The sequence below is a fragment of the Podarcis erhardii genome (genome assembly GCF_964252035.2).
Source record: "Podarcis erhardii genome assembly, chromosome: 1".
NCBI classification, from domain to species: domain Eukaryota; kingdom Metazoa; phylum Chordata; class Lepidosauria; order Squamata; family Lacertidae; genus Podarcis; species Podarcis erhardii.
The window spans coordinates 139,714,790-139,727,443 of NC_138497.1; the positions used below are offsets into that span (position 1 = coordinate 139,714,790).

Sequence of the window (12,654 nt, forward strand, 5' to 3'; positions counted from 1 at the left end):
CAAGACCCCGCACAGGTTTCAGGAGTCTGACACAGTACCGCACGCACGCACGCACTCAGTCACCCGAGAGGGAGGGGGCGCCCAGGGCCGAACCACTCAACGAGGTCACTGAGATCCTGGACTCGAGATGGGGGGTAGAGGGAGTAGAATACTTTCTAGCCAGAGAGGGTACCCCGGCCAGTGCCAATATTTGGGTGCCGGACTACGCTTTAGACGAACCTCTTCTGAAAGACGAGTTCCATGCACTTTTCCCGCATAGACCCATGCCAGCCGAATATTTTGATGACTGGCTCTTTACGCCCACACTTTCAGACAGTACTTTCAGGGGCTTTTCTTCCGCCGAGGAGAGAACGCCAGAATCAAGCCCGCCCAGGGGATCGAGTTCGGGGGTAGACACAGAACCCTCTTACTGGTGGGACGAGCAACCAGAGGACGACTGGCGCAAGAAATGGCTGACGGGGCCTTGGCAGGCAGCACCAGACGAAGTAGCAATGGAAGAGGGAGCCGAGAACACCTTGGGTGAAGAACCCGCATTCGAACACACATACACCGAGCTGCTAGCAGAGGACATTGAAGCAAACGAACTGTATCCTGCATCTACCTCCGAGGAGATGCGGCTCCCACGACCTGCCTCCGAGGGCCGGGAGGGGGGAAGGGGGGGCTTCGAGGGGGGGATGGATGTCAGGGGTTCAGGGAGAGAGACGCAGAGTGAGGGGGAAGGATTCCAGACTGACGAGGAAGAGGATGACAATGACCCAAGATTGTCCATGAGTCCGTCCAGTGAATCGGAGGACTCCCAAAAGGGAGCCCCTCTGGTCAAGCCAAGGGGAGCTAGAGGGGGAAGCAGTCAGGAGCAGGGAAAGGAAGGGGGAACCCCCAGTGGGAGTTGGAGAGCGAGACCGGCTGCTCCGCTGGAACGGAGTGAGGGGGGAGGAGTGACCAGTGTGTCAGAAGGAGCAGAACAGGAAGCAGAGAGGGGAAGGAGATCAGGGCAAAACGTGCTGCCGGAAGGGGAGGAAAGTAGTATTGAGGGCAATGTAACTGTCGAAAGGAAGGTCAAGAGCAACGTAAGCGCGCCAAGTTCAAAATGGGAGGCGCGCGGAAATGAAGAGAGTCCTGGGGAGGAGCCTGGTCCCAAAGCCCGAAGGAGGGGGGAGGAGGCGGCAGAGGATTCAGCCTCGGGAGAGTCCCGAAGGGAGAGAACACAGGGGGGCAGAAAGACCCTGCGGAAAAGGAAAGAGAGAAAGAGGTGGACCAGTACAAGCCTCTTAAACTGGTGTCGAGGGGGGAGCGAGTCAGAGGGGACTTCAGCGGTCTAAGGGTAACAGACGTAGGGTCACGGACCTCGGATCTAAAGCTACTGATGTTCTTGAATAAAAGCTTTTGTACATAAGCTGGAGTGGACTTTGGTCTCTTGTGAGCTGGGACCACGGGTGACTCTGACAACAAGGTTCTTCAGTAAGAATGTTTTGATACTCTAGTCCATCCATGCATCTGAGAAATGTATGAAACATGAGTGGAATTCAGTGCAGAGCCGAGTGGGAGATGCATACACAGAATGAGGTCCACTCTTGCAGCCCTCCAGAGCAGATTGAGGGAGAATGGGAGGCGCATGGGGAGGGGGGAGTCCTGTTGCACGAGCAGACAGTATTCCACACATGCAGGAGCGTGGCTGAATCCTGCCCTGCATGAATTCTTCTTGCTGTTGCAGTATCTGCAGATTACCTGAAACATGGTTTCCCAAAGTTCAGTGTCTGAGGGCGAAACACGCCCCCACATTATTCATGCAATTGTGGGGTGGCTGCTTATGCCTTACCAGAAAAGAGGAAACAGATAACCAAAACAGAGGGTAAAAGAAGACCCATATTTGGATATGCTCAAGGCTTTTCCCCCCCAACCAGAACTTGCCAGAACTCAGTTCTGGCACCTCTCAGGTGGGTACCATTGCCATTCTAAGAGAATGAAGGAGGCATTTTGGCACCTCTTTTTCTACAAAAATAGCACCACAATCCCTTCAGAAACTGGCCTGACATGGGTCAATGTCTGAAGAGGGCTTAAACTGCTCATCATGACAACTTCTAGAGATGGAAAGAAGGGGACTTGAATGGATCCTGGCTTCATAAAATGTGGGCCTTTAAAAGGCAAAGGGGGTGGCAGGAGTTTTTGGGGGGAAAGCAAGCACCCACATCTGAACCCTGTAAGAACATTCTAAGTACGAGAATGGCAATGTGAAAGTTGTTTGATGCTTAAATCATTTTCTGCATTGAACTGATATTTAAAAATCTAGACAACAGAATTCTTATTAACATTTTACATTTGTGTTATTAGTATTTTACTAATTTAGTATCTCCAACTCTTTCAATACCTCTTTTGGAAGGAACGCATAATGTTTACTGCAGCAGTTAACTGCAAACCCCTTTCCCACACAAACCTGTCTTCTTCTCATGTTATCCAACTTCTTATGTGTGAATTGCATACTGGGAGGCTTGATAACATGACAAAATGAAAAACCTAACGTCTCCCCAATAAACTCATCCAGTGTGAAAATCTGTATCTATTTGTATTTCCCACAGGCAGACCAGGACAGAGAGGACACACCATTAATGGGCCTCGAGTTGCCTTGAGAAGTCTATGCACTTGGTTAAAAATTCAATGACAGGTCAAAAATCACACACACACTTTGCTTTTCTTCCAGAGGGAAGTGAGAAACAAATATTTAGAGCAAAAATATAATCAAGTGGTTGTATATCTTAATTTTTGTTATTATTTTGACATCCTGTCACTCTAGTTGACATTATGCTTATAGAGTGTTTACCCCTAGTCTACCTTAAGGGGATGGGCCTTTATCAAAAAGTAACAACAGATATCTGGGTTTTGCCTTTCTGTCAAAAGTGATTCCCCCCCCCCATTTATTTTGTAAAATTTCATCTTAGCGTTCTGCACTTTAGTTTCCAGCCTCTATGCCCAGCTGACCTCTGCAGCACACAACCCTCTGCCACTTGCAGAAGGTGCCTGTTAACAAGCTGGGGATTTTGCAGCTTCAGCCACGCACACTGCATAAACCACAGTGCTCCTGCAATCGCTGTACAACCATGGCAGAAGAACTTAGAACCATCCACTTACCACTGCACAAGTGCCTGCCTCCTCGTGTAAAGGAACAAAGCCCCTACGCTAGATAGGAGGAAAATATTCCACTGAACAATACACAGATATCGAGTTGCCAAAGAAATGCAAGCTGAGTATCTGCTCAACTGCAACCCACATACATGTTCCACAGAATCGCTTCCAAAGCTTACATAATAATCAAAAGGAAAACAAGGTCCCAGGAAATGGGAAACCTATGATCCTCCCAATCCCAACAGATACCAGTATAACTTTAACATATACCCCAAGGTATTTTCATTACTCCAGTTTGCTCCAACCTTCAGCCTGGTGTAATGAATGAATGCAGGGGAGCAATGTACTCACAGCACCGCCATGTTTCACACATTCAAATATTTGCTACAGTGGCAGCTAAACTGATCCAAGCCTATCTTGCACAATGAGATGCTGTCAGCTTGAGTCATTCTACCTCCTAAAAAAGGATGTCTGATTATATGATTCAGGTGCACCAGTAATGAAGTTGAAATTTGTGCCAAAAATGCTAAGCTGAGATCAACAAGTTTGTATTTCTAATAGAGCTTCTGATTCTCATTAATGTATTCTCAAATAATACATAGATAGTAAAAGCACAGCTTCAGGCAATACCAATGAGACGGAAAGATGGAAGGTGCCTAAAGAAGCCAGGGTGGCTATCTAAAGAACTTTTAACTGAGTTAAGATTAAAAAAGGATGTGTACAAAAAATGGAAAAGGGAAAAAACCACCAAAGAGGAATTCACAAATAGCCAGCACGTGTAGACACAAAGTCAGAAAAGCTAAAGCACAGAATGAACTCAGGCATGCTAGAGAGGTTAAAAGCAACAAAAAAGGCTTTTATGGGTATGTTCGTAGCAAAAGGAAGAACAAAGAAACAGTGGGGTCACTCAGAGGAGAAGATGGTGAAATGCAAACAGGGGACACAGAAAGGGCTGAACTCCTCAATGCCTTCTTTGCCTCAGTCTTCTCCGATAAAGAAAACAATGCCCGACCTGAAGAATTTGGAGCAAATGATTCAGCAGAGGAAACACAGCCCAGAATAACTAAGGAGATAGTACAAGAATACTTGGCTAGTTTAGATGTATTCAAGTCTCCAGGGCCAGATGAACTGCATCCAAGAGTATTAAAAGAACTGGCAGATATGATCTCAGAACCACTGGCAGTCACCTTTGAGAATTCCTGGAGAACAGGCGAAGTCCCGGCAGACTGGAGGAGGGCAAATGTTGTCCCTATTTTCAAAAAGGGGGGAAAGAGAGGACCCAAATAATTACTGCCCAGTCAGTCTGACATCAATACCAGGGAAGATTCTGGAGCAGATCATTAAGCAAACAGTCTGTGAGCACCTAGAAAGGAATGCTGTGATCACCAATAGTCAGCATGGATTTCTGAAAAATAAGTCGTGTCAGACTAACCTGATCTCATTTTTTGACAGAATTACAACCCTGGTAGATGAAGGGAACGCAGTGGATGTAGCCTACCTTGATTTCAGCAAGGCATTTAACAAGGTGCCCTATGATATTCTTGTAAAGAAGCTGGTAAAATGCAGTGGATTTGTAACTGGCTGACTGACCGAACCCAAAGGGTGCTCATCAATGGTTCCTCTTCATCCTGGAGAAGAGTGACTAGTGGGGTGCCACAGGGTTCTGTCTTGGGCCTGGTCTTATTCAACATCTTTATCAACGACTTGGATGATGGACTCAAGGGCATCCTGATCAAATTTGCAGATGACACCAAACTGGGAGGGGTGGCTAACACCCCAGAGGACAGGATCACACTTCAAAATGACCTTGACAGATTAGAGAACTGGGCCAAAACAAACAAGATGAATTTTAACAGGGAGAAATGTAAAGTATTGCACTTGGGCAAAAAAAATGAGATGCAGAAAGCCCAGAATAAAATTTAAAATACTTACTGATGCAAAGAATAGAGGTGGATTTGCCCTGCCAGACCTTAAACTTTATTATGAATCAGCAGCATTCTGCTGGTTGAAAGACTGGCTGCTTCTTGAGAACACAGACATTTTGGACTTAGAAGGTTTTAATAATGCTTTTGGGTGGCATGCATATTTGTGGTACGACAAGGTTAAAGTACATAAAGCATTTAAAAACCATATTGTCAGGAAGCATTGTTTAATGTCTGGATAAGATATAAAGACTTACTGGAAAATAAAACCCCAGGGTGGTTGTCACCAATGGAAGCAAAGGCTTTGAAAAGACTCAATATGAAGACCAAATGGCCGAAATATTGGGAAATACTGGAACAAGAAGGAGACAAATTGAAATTGCAGAGTTTCGAGAAATTAAAAGACAAAGTGCGAGACTGGCTTCATTATTTTCAAATAAGAGAGGCCTACAATTTGGATAAAAAAATTGGCTTCCAGGTGGAAAAATCAAAATTGGAAACAGAACTGTTAGATCCCAAAACTAAGATACTTTCAAGAATGTATAACTTGCTGTTAAAATGGAATACTCAGGATGAAACGGTTAAATCAGCTATGATTAAATGGGCACAAGACATTGGTCATAATATTCTGTTTGCTGACTGGGAACAGTTGTGGACCACCGGTATGAAATTCACGGCATGCAATGCCTTAAGAGAGAATATTATGAAAATGATCTACAGGTGGTACATGACACCAGTCAAGCTTGCAAAAATATATCATTCGCCCGAGAACAAATGTTGGAAATATAAAGAGAATGAAGGTACATTCTTTCACCTTTGGTGGATGTGCCCAAAGATTAAGGCTTTCTGGGAGATGATTTATAATGAAATGAAAAAGGTATTTAAGTATACCTTCTTGAAGAAACCAGAGGCCTTTCTCCTGGGCATGGTCGGCCAATTGGTGTCAAAAAAGGATAGAACCTTTTTTATGTATGCAACAACGGCAGCAAGAATACTTATTGCAAAGTATTGGAAGACACAAGATTTACCCACCCTGGAAGAGTGGCAGATGAAGGTGATGGACTATATGGAATTAGCGGAAATGACTGGCAGAATCCGAGACCTGGGAGAAGAGTTGGTGGAAGAAGATTGGAAGAAATTTAAAGATTACCTGCAGAAACACTGTAAAATTAATGAATGTTAAAATGATGTTGGATTGAAAATAAGTGGCATTAGCAACAAAGTTAAAAAGAGTATGCAAAAATGAATTGATAATGGGTGAAAATATAGAGTTATAATATGTCAAGATATAGAGTTAAGATAAATGAAAGAGGGTAAGGATTTGCTGATTTGATTATATTAATGGGGATACAAAAAGGGGAGGTGTGAGGAAGTCAAAGAAACAAGCTAATGAGTTTAAAGTTATAAAAAAACGGATTTGTTTTAACTTTCTTTTTTACTTTTCTATTTTTCTTGTTTTCTGTATCTTGTATTTTTGTTTGAGAGTTTTTTTCCTTTTTTTTTTTTGCTTTACTATGTATTTTTGTATTTATGATTTTGTAAAACCTCAATAAATATTCTTTTAAAAAAAATGAGAGGCACAAATACAAGATGGGTGACACCTGGCTTGGGAGCAGTACATGTGAAAAGGATCTAGGATTCTTGGTTGACCACAAACTTGACATGAGCCAACAGTGTGACGCGGCAGCTAAAAAAGCCAATGCAATTCCGGGCTGCATCAATAGGAGTATAGCATCTAGATCAAGGGAAGTAATAGTGCCACTGTATTCTGCTCTGGTCAGACCTCACCTGGAGTACTGTGTCCAGTTCTGGGCACCACAGTTCAAGAAGGACACTGACAAACTGGAACGTGTCCAGAAGAGGGCAACCAAAATGGTCAAAGGCCTGGAAACGATGTCTTATGAGGAACGGCTAAGGGAGCTGGGCATGTTTAGCCTGGAGAAGAGGAGGTTAAGGGGTGATATGATAGCCATGTTCAAATATATAAAAGGATGTCACATAGAGGAGGGAGAAAGGTTGTTTTCTGCTGCTCCAGAGAAGCGGACACGGAGCAATGGTTCCAAACTACAAGAAAAAAGATTCCACCTAAACATTAGGAAGAACTTCCTGACAGTAAGAGCTGTTCGACAGTGGAATTTGCTGCCAAGGAGTGTGGTGGAGTCTCCTTCTTTGGAGGTCTTTAAGCAGAGGCTTGACAACCATATGTCAGGAGTGCTCTGATGGTGTTTCCTGCTTGACAGGGGGTTGGACTCGATGGCCCTTGTGGTCTCTTCCAACTCTATGATTCTATGATTCTATGATTCTATAAGCTTCAGCATAAAATTGGACCAAGAAAAGGTCAGAACCCTGAACAAATCCATCCTGTCTCATAGCTGACAGAATGTCAACCAGCTCCTTTTGCTGGAAAACGTTCTTGGCAGCTGTTCACCCAAATCTGATAAATGGTAAGAGAGCAAAATGCTGTGTTTTGGACTCAAGCTACAGCATTTGATTCAGCGTACCCAGCTTTTTAATGTATTTAATGGAAGCTGGGAGTAAAATAAGGTCTTCTGAAAGCAAAAGTATCTGTAAATAAATAAATAAATCAGCAAACTCACTGTGGGAGTTTTGTTTTCTTTGGAGTTTGTGCCCCATTCCAAAACCCACCCACGCTTAGTCTGAGTCAACAATAAGTTCAGCATTTTATACAGGGACAGAGTGTGTGTGTTCTTTTTGTTTTTTTGAATTCAGAAGCATGGTCCTTATGAAACTGCAAAATCAAATGAGGGGATTTTATGTTGGCACTTATGCTTGGGTCGGGATGGTATGGGGATGAGGGACCAACTCCCTTCTCTTGCGGGGGCCCAATTAGTGCCATTGCCTTCCGTTAAATGTTTGGGTGTAATCCTTGACGCCTCCCTTTCCATGGAGGTGCAGGTTACAACAACAGCCAAGGCGACATTTTTCCACCTTCGCCGCATCAAGCAGTTGATCCCTTACCTTTCCCGCCCCGACTTGGCCACAGTGATCCATGCGATGGTCATCTCCAGGCTTGACTACTGTAATTCGCTCTACGCAGGACTGCCCTTGAAGCTGTCCCAGAAACTCCAGCGGGTGCAGAATGCTGCAGCGAGGCTCCTCACGGGGTCTCTGCCATGGGAGCATATTCACCCAGTGCTTTTCAAACTGCACTGGCTCCCGGTGGAGTACAGGGTCAGATTTAAGGTGCTGCTTTTGACTTTTAAAGCCCTTCACGGCCTAGAACCCTCGTACCGCCTCTCCCGGTATGCCCCACGGAGAGCTTCAAGGTCCATAAATAGCAACACCCTAGTGGTCCCGGGCCCTAAGGAAGTTAGATTGGCTTCAACCAGAGCTAGGGCCTTTTCAACACTGGCCTGGTGGAATGCTCTACCTCATGAGACCAGGGCCCTGCAGGATCTGATTTCTTTCCGCAGGGCCTGTAAGACAGAGTTGTTCCACCTGGCCTTTGGCTTGGAGCCAATTTGATTCCCTCCCTCTCTTTCTTTTTTTCTTTCCTTCTCCTCCTGTGTTGAGGCTACATTTTATTTTAATGTTGTAATATTTTAATGTTGTATTTTAATTTTGTTTTTAAGTTGTAATCATTTAACTTGTTTTTATTATTGCTTGTAAGCCGCTCTGAGCCCGGCCTTGGCTGGGGAGGGCAGGGTATAAATAAAAATTATTATTATTATTATTATTATTATTATTATTATTATTATTATTACAAACACTAAATAGCACCTCAGGCAGAAGCCTAGGCTAGACATTCTTGTGCCTTACTTATGGGCAGGGACTTTTTGATGTGGCAGAATATTTAGGATGCAATCCTAGGTACACTTGTCTGATCGTATGTCCCACTAAACACAGGGGGACTGACTTCTGAGTAAGCATGCACAGGATTGAAGGGTTCAATATGCAATCCCCCACCTGCATCCTCACATGATACATTCTTAGAAGGAATCTATTTTTTTTTTTAATAATATTTTTATTAAGTTTATGAAGTACAGAAAAAAGAAATAAAGACATAGATAGAAAAATACAGTAGAGAGATTACAAATTTCCATAATCCTTTTTTCCATCTATTGGACTTCCCCACATCCTCCAAACCCTGCATTCTCTGTAGTACAAAATATCAGCAATTTGTTAACTTATTTCCAGACTTATTGTATCTTTCATTTTATCATGTTGCCTAATTTCAAAACTATTGTAACCCAAATCTTATATGTTTTAACTTAAACATAATAAAGTTATTTCATTATTCCACTTTTAACTTCTTGTACCTTAATTTCCATTTCATTAATTTACCCTTAGAAGGAATCTATTAAGTTCTTTCTCTCTCTTTGGTAGCATAGAGATCAGAGCTTTGTAATAAGGAACATGTTCCAGATCAATCAGACCTCCATAGAATATTTTTACACTGCACGGTGATGAGGCTTAGACCATCACAAAAAAGATACCTACCTTTGGGTAGATTTGCCAGCCAGTGAATACCTCGGCAGGTTTTCTACAGTCTAAAAGAAAGAGAGGGAACCTTAATTAAAGTTAGAAACTGAAAATACTCATATGGTCCAGTTTTCAGACATGCTGTGCCAGCATTTAAGTGATAAAGGCAAAACGTAGCAAAGACTATACTGGGGGGGGGGGGACCCAGTGTTATACTGCGCTCTATATGACACTGACCAAACGAATATAATTTCATAAAACAGAGGTAAATTGTAATACCAGACAAGAAACAATGCCCCTCTACATCTTTAAAAAGTACAGTCCAGAAGGCCTTTTTACTCAGTGCTAACAGATAAGCAGAATAATCATGCCAAAGTAATATAGTACCTGTGGTATATTGGATATGGCGAGGACTACAGTCCTGCTCCTCCCTAGAGCATTTCTGTTCTCTCAACCATGAAAAACTGCTTTACAATAAGCCCACAACCTATGTGCATTTAACTTGTGCACATTCAGCAGGGCTTGGCGTCCAGGAAAAAAAGTTGCAGGCTTAGTTACTGAAAAATGTAAGTTGCAGGCTTACTGTACAAAATCCTATGCATTGTTGTAGAGCCCACATAATATGACTTTTAGTTCAGAAGGAAACCTTGCAAGCAGGGAAAAAAATTCTGTAGAAATGTGAAAAGTCCTTTTAACTTTCAGCAACCTAACAACCACAGATGCCTCAGAAATTTCAAGAATTACGTTGACTCAGTCAGTCTAAAGAAACTGACACCCAAGGCAAAACTAAGATGAACCTTGCTATAATAAAACATAGTCCATGCCAATACTTCTGACTCAAAAAACTATTAGACTCTTCAAATATGCTGGCTTTTTTTAAAACAAAAGTATTTGGGCTAATTGAATTACAGGTGGTTTTTTGAAAGACACACCCTGTTAAATTCTTGCATTTTGGTTTTTGTTGTTGTTCCTCTTCCCTTGCATCTTTTTGTGAATCCTGCAGAACATTTTGGCCAAACAGTAAAATGAGCAGGAGTCATTTTCTGTATAAACACACCTACTGTCTCTACTTGCCAGCGTCAGTCTCCCATTCTTTGTTTTGTAACCATGTTTGCCTTGGGGGGATGCTTTGTTAAAAAGTAATTTGTGTTAGGTTCACAGATATAGCTTGCTCTGAAGGCAGTCTAAAAGGGCTAAGCTGGACATGACTTTAATTGTGTGCTTAAAACCTGTAGTTGCGATTCTCTGTGTCTTTTTTTTTTTTTTTTTTTGAGAGAGAGAGAGAGAGAGAGAGAGAGAGAGAGAGAGAGAGAGAAGAATCAGCTGCAGTACCTACAACCCAAATTAGGATCACAACACAAGGGATACTTTCCTCATGGTATTTCTTAAGATGGTATTTCCACATTTCGAAACTCATTTTCAAAGTTGACCTGTTCTGTGGTCCAGCTATACAGTACCTTGCCCTGCAACATTTCACAGATGAAAATAGGGGCACATGTGCATGAGGCTAGGGGTGGGGTTTGGGAACCCAATCACATTGTTTCTTGTGACATCCAAACTGGGAAACTGCAGCTTAAGTGCTGTCTAGAAACCAGGATGACATATCAGGAGTTGTGGCCAGCTCTCCAAACGCTGTTTCCCACAGGAAACTATGGTTCAAGAGTCTAGGAAGTCTCCTCTAATTGGGTACCGTATTTTTCGCTCTATAGGGCGCACCGGACCATAGGGCGCACCAAGTTTTTGTTTTGGGGGGGGAATAAAGAAAAACAATTTTATTTCCCCCCCCCCCCCCGAGCCCCAAAGAGCAAAGAAGCCATGACAGCGAGCGGGATGGATCCCACTCACTATCTTGGCTTCGTTTTTAGCCTCGGGGCTGGGGAAGCTCTGCAGGCTTGCGGATAGCTGCCCTAAGCCCGGGGTACGCAGTGCTGCGCTCCCCAGGCTTCAGGGTGCAAGCACCTATCCGCAAGCCTACGGAGCCCGACGGGAACTCGCGCCGGGCTCTGCAGGCTTGCCGATAGCTGCCCTAAGCCCGGGGCGTGCAGTGCCCTGCTCCCCGGGCTTCGGGCTGCAAGCACCTATCCTCAAGCCTTCGGAGCCCGGCGGGAGTTCCCGCCAGGCTCCGCAGGCTTGCTGATAGCTTCCTGAAGCCTGGAGAGCGAGAGGGTCTCGCTCTCCAGGCGTCAGGGAAAGCCTTCATTCGCTCCATAGGACGCACACACATTTCCCCTTCATTTTTGGAGGGGAAAAAGTGCGCCCTATAGGGTGAAAAATACGGTATATATACCACTCTTTATATATACCACTTTTTCAGTACTTGATACCTGGTGTCTGTACTGATATTCAGTACTTGATACCTGTACTGATATTCAGTACTTGATACCTGGTGTCTGTACTCCCAACATACCCTGTTCAAGGTTGCTCAGCACTTGATAAATCGAAAGGTGCTGAAGATCAAACCTTCATGGAAATGCACTCCTATAGAACTTGAAGTTTTGGTCTGATTCAGCATAAAAGTAGAATATGCATTCTAAGAAAACCTGGCAGCCTATAATCTCAAGTAACATTTTAAAGTAGAAAATGATCTTATTCTTATGAAACTCATATGTAGTTCTGCTGCTTAGAATCAGAGGTAACAGCAGCTATATGTACAAACTTTAGTTTATGCTTACATATTTTTTTTAATAACAAAGGTTTGTGCAAAACTTCCAGAAGGAGCAATTGAAGATGTGTTCTAAGTCAACTCCATTTACAGATGAAATCTGCTTTTTCTCCTTTCTTAATGAGCAACTTCTAAAGATGCCCAGGTTCTTCTGTTAAAACTGAGCTATAACTACAAGCCTCTTCATAAGATATGGTATTAATCAATGTTTTATTAGGCTGCAAGAGCTAACACGAGCAGAAGTACTTAATGAGGAGTTACACAACTCTCCAAATTCCTGTTCTCTTTCTCCAAATTAATTCCTAAGGACCAGACCATCTGATACATTTAATTCACTGCAGAATACAGGTAGGTCTATGAATTTACCCTATGTAAGAGTCCAGACTAGGCTTGTCATTCTCCAGTCTCAATGGAAACTGCAACAGACAATCTCACTGTTTTATGCGTCAGCTTAATCAAGCTACAGTTGCCTTCTGCTACCTTCTGTACTTGTTAATAACCTTCTTACTT

The 12,654-nt window shown here is 43.2% G+C and overlaps 1 protein-coding gene across 39 annotated transcripts in view; it reads right to left on the reverse strand.

Annotated features, from left to right (window-relative positions):
• The window catches only part of MAP2 (microtubule associated protein 2), a 343,536-nt gene that overhangs the window by 255,524 nt on the left and 75,358 nt on the right, over window positions 1-12,654 (reverse strand). For 38 of the 39 annotated variants that reach the window (XM_081851870.1, XM_081851868.1, XM_081851863.1 and 35 more), the window contains exon 2: window positions 9,501-9,550. The exons of the other annotated variant lie outside the window; for it this stretch is intronic. The gene's annotated coding sequence lies outside the window, so the exon portion shown is untranslated. The remainder of the gene's footprint in view (window positions 1-9,500; window positions 9,551-12,654) is intronic. 39 annotated transcript variants of the gene reach the window in all.